The 6,330-nt window shown below is 40.1% G+C and overlaps 1 pseudogene; it reads right to left on the bottom strand.

Annotated features, from left to right (window-relative positions):
• Positions 1–239: 239 nt before the first annotated feature.
• On the bottom strand, positions 240–894 carry LOC148040440 (syntaxin-21 pseudogene; annotated as a pseudogene).
• Between the last annotated feature and the right edge of the window lie 5,436 nt (positions 895–6,330).

The raw sequence follows: 6,330 nt of genomic DNA, 5'->3' as shown, positions 1-6,330 counted from the left end.
GTTCACATTGGATCGGCTCAGGCTGACGTATTCCCAGTTATGGCAATACCCATCGATGCCCTCCTCTCCTGCCTTTGCCAACTTGCAACGGCACACTCGAAAGTCTCGTGAAAGATGGTGACGATGCTATCGAGATCTACTTGGATCCTCTCGCGAAGCTTTCAACAAGCAATATCATTGATGCCGGTAAAGGTTAACACAAAGGGAATGGCAATCCAACTATCCCCTGAAACTGCAGATCATGCTGTAAGCACAAGTATAAGAATTAGAAGCCCCACACTAAAGAACTGACTTTTTGCCGCCTTTGAAAGCAGTCGGTTTTCTTGGACTGTTGTAGCAAGTGAACTTGCGATATTTGAGTCAATGTCATCAATCATAATGCCTTGTTCATGAACTAAAACTACAAGATCTTTGAAAATCTCGTTCACTTCTCCAATTTGATGCTGTATTTCTCACATACCTTGATCTTGTTCTCAATAAGCGCCTCATTGAAAACTATTTCATTATCCAGTAAAAGCACTTCTTGCCTCCTTTGCTCCACTAGTAAAGCCCGCTACTCCTGATTGTAGCTGTCTTCTACTTTTAGATTCAGCTCACTTGCAGCGAAATTAGAAGGCAAAACAGCTTACGGAACAAAAAGAATATGGATAAGCTCTCTCGTTCAACAGCTGTTCGTTGTGCTTTCTGCAATTCTTTCAAGATAGCTTGAGAGTCTTTGGCAGGTTTGACATCCGCTATCTTTTTGGCAGAACTGACTTCAGTAGCATGATCTGTATTACTTACTGCCTTAACTTTTGCAGAAGTTTCTTTTGCTAGCTGTCCAATGTTTTGCCTTGTTTTATGTAGCCTCTCTCGGAGTTCAGGTGTATCTTTAGAAGTGTCTAGGGTATTCATGAGGATGTATTAATCTAAAAAATACCAACAGCAACTTCCTGGCTAGGCTCCTAGAGTGCCAATCCTGCTGAGTTGGATCTTGATCACTAGAAAATGGTGGGAGTCACCTCTGAAGGTGTTCTTGTGAGGGATGTTGTGGATGATGTTTATTCTTCTGTACTGTTGGTGCAAGGAGTTGTCCTACTGAACCTGTGATAATATACTTGAGGTTTCCTAGACACTAGTCTTGCCAAGAGGCCCTTGATCCTCAAGACAGCCAACCAACCATCCTCTCTAATAGCGCCTTCCCTACTCCTCATCCCTTTCTTGAGACCTTTCTCAAAGTACAAAGAAGTAAAACTACAAAGATGATTTTGAACCATGGTTTCTTCATCCATGGGCTTGAAAACTCAAATATTGTGCATTCCACATTCATCTTTCACAAGATAAACACCTCCCATCTTCGAATCGTATCAAATCCCATAAATTTTTTTAAATGCTTTAACAAAGCCTATAACTTTGAGAACCCAAATACCTCCTCATATGAATCTGTTTCTCATGTAATGTACCCTAGCAAAAATATATGTTGAAAGAGAACTTCATGCCCAATCATTCTTGTGATTTGCAAATAAAATCCATGCAATGCAATCAATCAAACAATGCTTCCACACAAAAATTTATAAATGCACTAAAGAAAATGTACCTAGCCTAACTACATGTGCTCGTGCGTCATGCAAAAATGCAAATAAAAGAGACACAATGGAAAATAAATTCCTAATGACACTATCTAATGTGTTCAAACTTTTGGCGAAAAAGTCTGCCCTCAGGTTTGCAATGGTGGAGCGCAGCGTCACAACAACGCTCCACTTGAAATTGCTATAGTTTGGTGTCATTGGAGCCCTTGTACATTTTAGTACAATATGCTAAATTTGAAGGAAATAGCTAATATTGTTTATGGTAGCTTCAACACATTGCCGGAAGGCACCTTGGCCAATAACTCTCCTTGGCTTGATAGCATCAAAGGGAATACCAATTGTTGGTGCACATTGGTGATTTCTCAACGTTGCAATATAGTTCTTGCCCCTGTCAAATCACTTTGTTGCTTGGTGGGACCGAAACTAGGACTTGTGCATATGGTGATCTTAAGATGCTTTGGCAAAGAAATTGCACCAGACAAGTCCTTCACCCTCTTTGAGCGTGCCATCTCCTCTCTCCACTTTTTGTTCCATAAGGCTAGCTTCTCCTTTGATGTAGAATTTGATGCTAACTCTTTAAGATCTTCTAGCATCTTGGGTGCATTTCCAAGCAGTGTGTAACAAATATGTAAATTTTTCTTTGAATCCCAGAGCACATCAGTGAGTGTGAAAGCCCTTGTTGATGCAACTTTGTACGCATGATGGTGGCACATGCATGGTTGCAAAAGATGACAAAACCAACATCGTTACTATATTAACAACGGATATTTGATTTTCTTTGCAAGATGATATGGCCTCTATCAAGCAAATACAGAGAGCTTTGGCAACGTTGAGGGCCATCCTAAATCACAAACTATCGACAATAAAGAAAGGCAATCATATAAGCATGATAACGAGGGCTTAAACCTTGCATAATTGCATATGGACATGACAAAAACTTGACAAAACTTATAATCATAATTAAAAGAAATACACGATTGTAATATATGAAAAACATTGAAATACACGATTGCAGTATAATCTTATAAAGGAAATACATGATTGCAGTATATGAAAAACGTTGAAAATGTAACATAGATTGCATTAGATCTTCAATTAAAAACATAATTTCCACCTATAAAATAAGAAACCTCGTAGGGAAATCTTGTGCGAAGTAATACAGAATATCCATCTGAGCAGCAGTCACATCCACATTCGGATTGATGATTAAACAGGGAATACACTTGCGAGTGTTCAGATTAGACTACTGATGCATAAAAGCAAGGTACAAGCAAAAATGAGCTGCAAGACGTACAGAGGTATCCTCAAAATGAGCATGGACCCGGAGTAAAATGAAGATAAGAGTTCGAACATGCTGCAGAGGTGTCCCAAGACCCTAGAATGAAAGGCCAGTTAAACACCAGCCCTGTCACAGAATCATGCAGTGTCCATTGTCGTCGATGAAGTATGTCACTATCATACCTTGGTGTATCCAGCACTGATTGAGGAGGAAGGTTAATGTAATTAGAATGAGAATAAGAGAAGAGCATTGTAAATGAGAATAGGATATATCATAAAAAGAAGGGAAATGAAGAGAGAAGGAAGATGGAAGAGATGGAAAATTCAGTAAAAACTTATGAAGGGAATTTGTCGAGAAAACAGAAGGAACAGGAGGAACTACATGAGGAGGTTCAAAAGGGGTAGGCGATGATGTCGGATCAGCAATGAAAGGGCAAAAAGTAAAAACAAGAATGTGAGGGAAATTAGAAGGAGTAAAAGATAACAGAGGAATAGTGTCAGGGTTGTGAGGAGGGAAATATACAACGAAAAACGATAGGACATAAGAGAATAAGACAAAAGATCAGTGGGATCTAATGAATAAAAAAAACAACGATAAGCAAGATCCTAGAAAAAAGAATCAGTGAATACTTGATGATCAGCAATATGATGCAAGAGTTGAGCTTTCAAAGGCTAGATATCAGATTTGTGGAATACACCCCTGAGACGATGAGGCTTCAAAGCAACATCCTGTGCCAAGCATGTGCTCTATACCAAGATGTTTGCTCATGGTAATGCTTCAAACTATCTGCTAGTAGGAGCTGAACTGAGTGCACATACATCACTGCTTGTAAGATCACATCTCCCACATAAACATTCAAATTCTCCTCATTAGGAATCTACAAATGCCCCACAAGATACATGAAGGACAGCAACTGTACTTCATGTGAAATCAGCTCATCAACAAATATGTCAAACACAGACTTCAGCAAATCTGCAGACCACAAATTCTGCCACCCATCCTCTGGAGGTTCTAAATCCACATTGCTCAAAGAGATATACAAGGCAAAACACTGTTGATTATACTTGATCCAGAAAGACGGTGGGGGTGACACCAGCTCAACATAACTAGTAAAATCATCCCGCACATGATTCATACGTTGTTGAAGGCATTCTACCTTAGCTGAAAAACCATTACACAACTTTGCCTTCTGCAATAACTGGTCAAGCTCCTCATTGGAAGATACTACAGAAGAAACCACAAGAGGTGGAGGAACAGAAAGAGTAACAATCTTCTGATTAAGCTATGCAATCTTCTTCTTTTGTGACTCAACAGTTTCCTGAGAAGACTGTAGCTGACCCTCACAAGTACCCAACCTACTGGCTAAAATCGATCATATCCTCAAGGGCAGAATTCTTCTCTTTAGTCAAAGATGCATTCTCTGCTTCCAGGGTAACTACTTGAGCTTCTAACTTCTGAATGGTGGCCTTCTAGGAATCCATCAGGGTAGTAACTTCAGTCATTTGTTTGTGAATATCCATTAGGGCGGCTTTCTCAGATGCTAGATCCTCCAAAGCCTTACTCAATTGACTAGTCAGGGAATCCACTTTGTTCTCTATAAGGAAATATACACCCCTGTGTAAATGGACTGAAGACAAGTCATCAGTGAAGTTTCCAATGTAGCCTGGACACTAGAAACTAGCTGAGGAAGCAAAGGTCCAGCTAACATTGTTTGTAAGGAAGCAGGGATCTATTTATCCAACTGCCCATCTCTTTGTGCTGCAAATAGATTAGGACATGACAAGAATGCTGGTAGAAACAAGAGAATTGGAGTCGTGTGCAAGAGAATCAGAAACTGAAATAGAAAGAGGACCAAAGTGCCCTTTGGTACGTAATCTTTTACTGCGAGAGAATCTGGCCAGGGGGCTCATCCTTCGAATCAGAATTGGGCTGTAATGGAGGAGGAGTTGGAACAGAAGGTGGAGGTTGCTTCGAAAGAGGAGCATGATCAGGAGCTAGCACACCACCAGGAGGAGAGGTGCAAGGAGATAATCTTCTGAAGAAAAACACCGTAGGAGACATTACTACCCTGACCTTTTTGAACTCTCTGAAGGTGATGATTCATCTTTGCGAGCATGAATGCTGCCCAATTGAACTTGGCTCCCTCCAGGATTCTAACAGAAGCAATGAACAAATCCTTGGAGAGACATTTCGAAGCAGGCTTCCATGACATGAACCTGTCTTGTAGAAACTGGCAAAGTTGTTTCCATACCGGGGAGGAGATGTGAGCTATAGAAACCATAGAACTTGTGATAACTTTGTTGGAGACCAAAGGAGTAGAGGTTTCTTTATGTAGGAGAGAAAGGATCTCCTCAGCTATCAATAATTGATTTCCACTAGGGACGAAAGACGCTGAAAGGGACAAACACAATGCATCACTGATATTGGATGTGGATAAGCAAAAGTGTCGGTTATAAACCAAGCCAGACTAGTTCTTGTAGGATGCCAGGAAGGAGTAGCAAATCGTGTTGTCCATTTGCGAAAACTTCAAAGCCACAAAAGGACGAAGACCAGCATGAAGAATGCAATCCGCCTCCAAGAGAAGAGCATAGTCATGCATCGGCAATGGCATATGCTAGATGACAATAGGAGGAATAAAGGTAGATGCCATTCAGACTACAACCAAAAACCCACACACACAACCAAGGAAAAAGAGAAAAAAATTTATGCAAAACCCAGACAAATCATCACTGAGAGGAATATCAAAACAAAGGACAAAAGACCAGACTTGACTCGACCAGACTTCCCCAAACAATCCACATCCTACGAAAAAATTTAACATGACCTACGTACTTGTGCGACCGAAAGCTTCATGCTATGCAACAAGCAGGCACCTGATCTCACGTAATCAAGCAATAAAAAAATAAAAATGCAAACACATCGTACCCCAGACAATGACCGAACTCAAATAGAATCCAAGACTTGGACCAACAGAATAAAGAGAGATGAATAAGACCAACATCTTGGACTTAACAAATCCCAATCCCCATAAACGCATTGCGTACACCTATGGTGCAGTGAACATGGATGGGTGAACACTATCGAATTCATTTTAACCATGTACAAATTAGATTGAAGTTCATTATTACTTAACCATTAATGCATACTGAGTCGATTTTGCAATCCCAACCCTTACTTAGACTGACTTGACTAACTGCGGGACTCTAAAAATGCAATTCATTGTTACAACTTACGTGATCTGTGGTGCAAAGCGCATGCATGTGTGACGGCGAGGGTTAATTTTAATTACAAATAAATTGTGTCTGTAGCGCATGTGTGCATGCACTGTGGATTTATTTTTAGAAAATTATGTGAGTTATTGTACCATGTGCTCATGCAATGGTGGGATTCCTTTTACAATTAATATTTGGGTTCCTTTTAAATTAAAAATTAAGAAAGTGCATTCTATCTATTTGGTGGGTGCAATGGTCAGTTGATTGTAGT

This window comes from Lygodium microphyllum, chromosome 2, assembly GCF_053477565.2.
Source record: "Lygodium microphyllum isolate KBCC chromosome 2, Lygodium_microphyllum_v1.1.10, whole genome shotgun sequence".
NCBI classification, from domain to species: Eukaryota; Viridiplantae; Streptophyta; class Polypodiopsida; order Schizaeales; family Lygodiaceae; genus Lygodium; species Lygodium microphyllum.
Note: the sequence above shows the minus strand (reverse complement) of the source record. Positions and strands in the feature narration are given on the sequence as shown.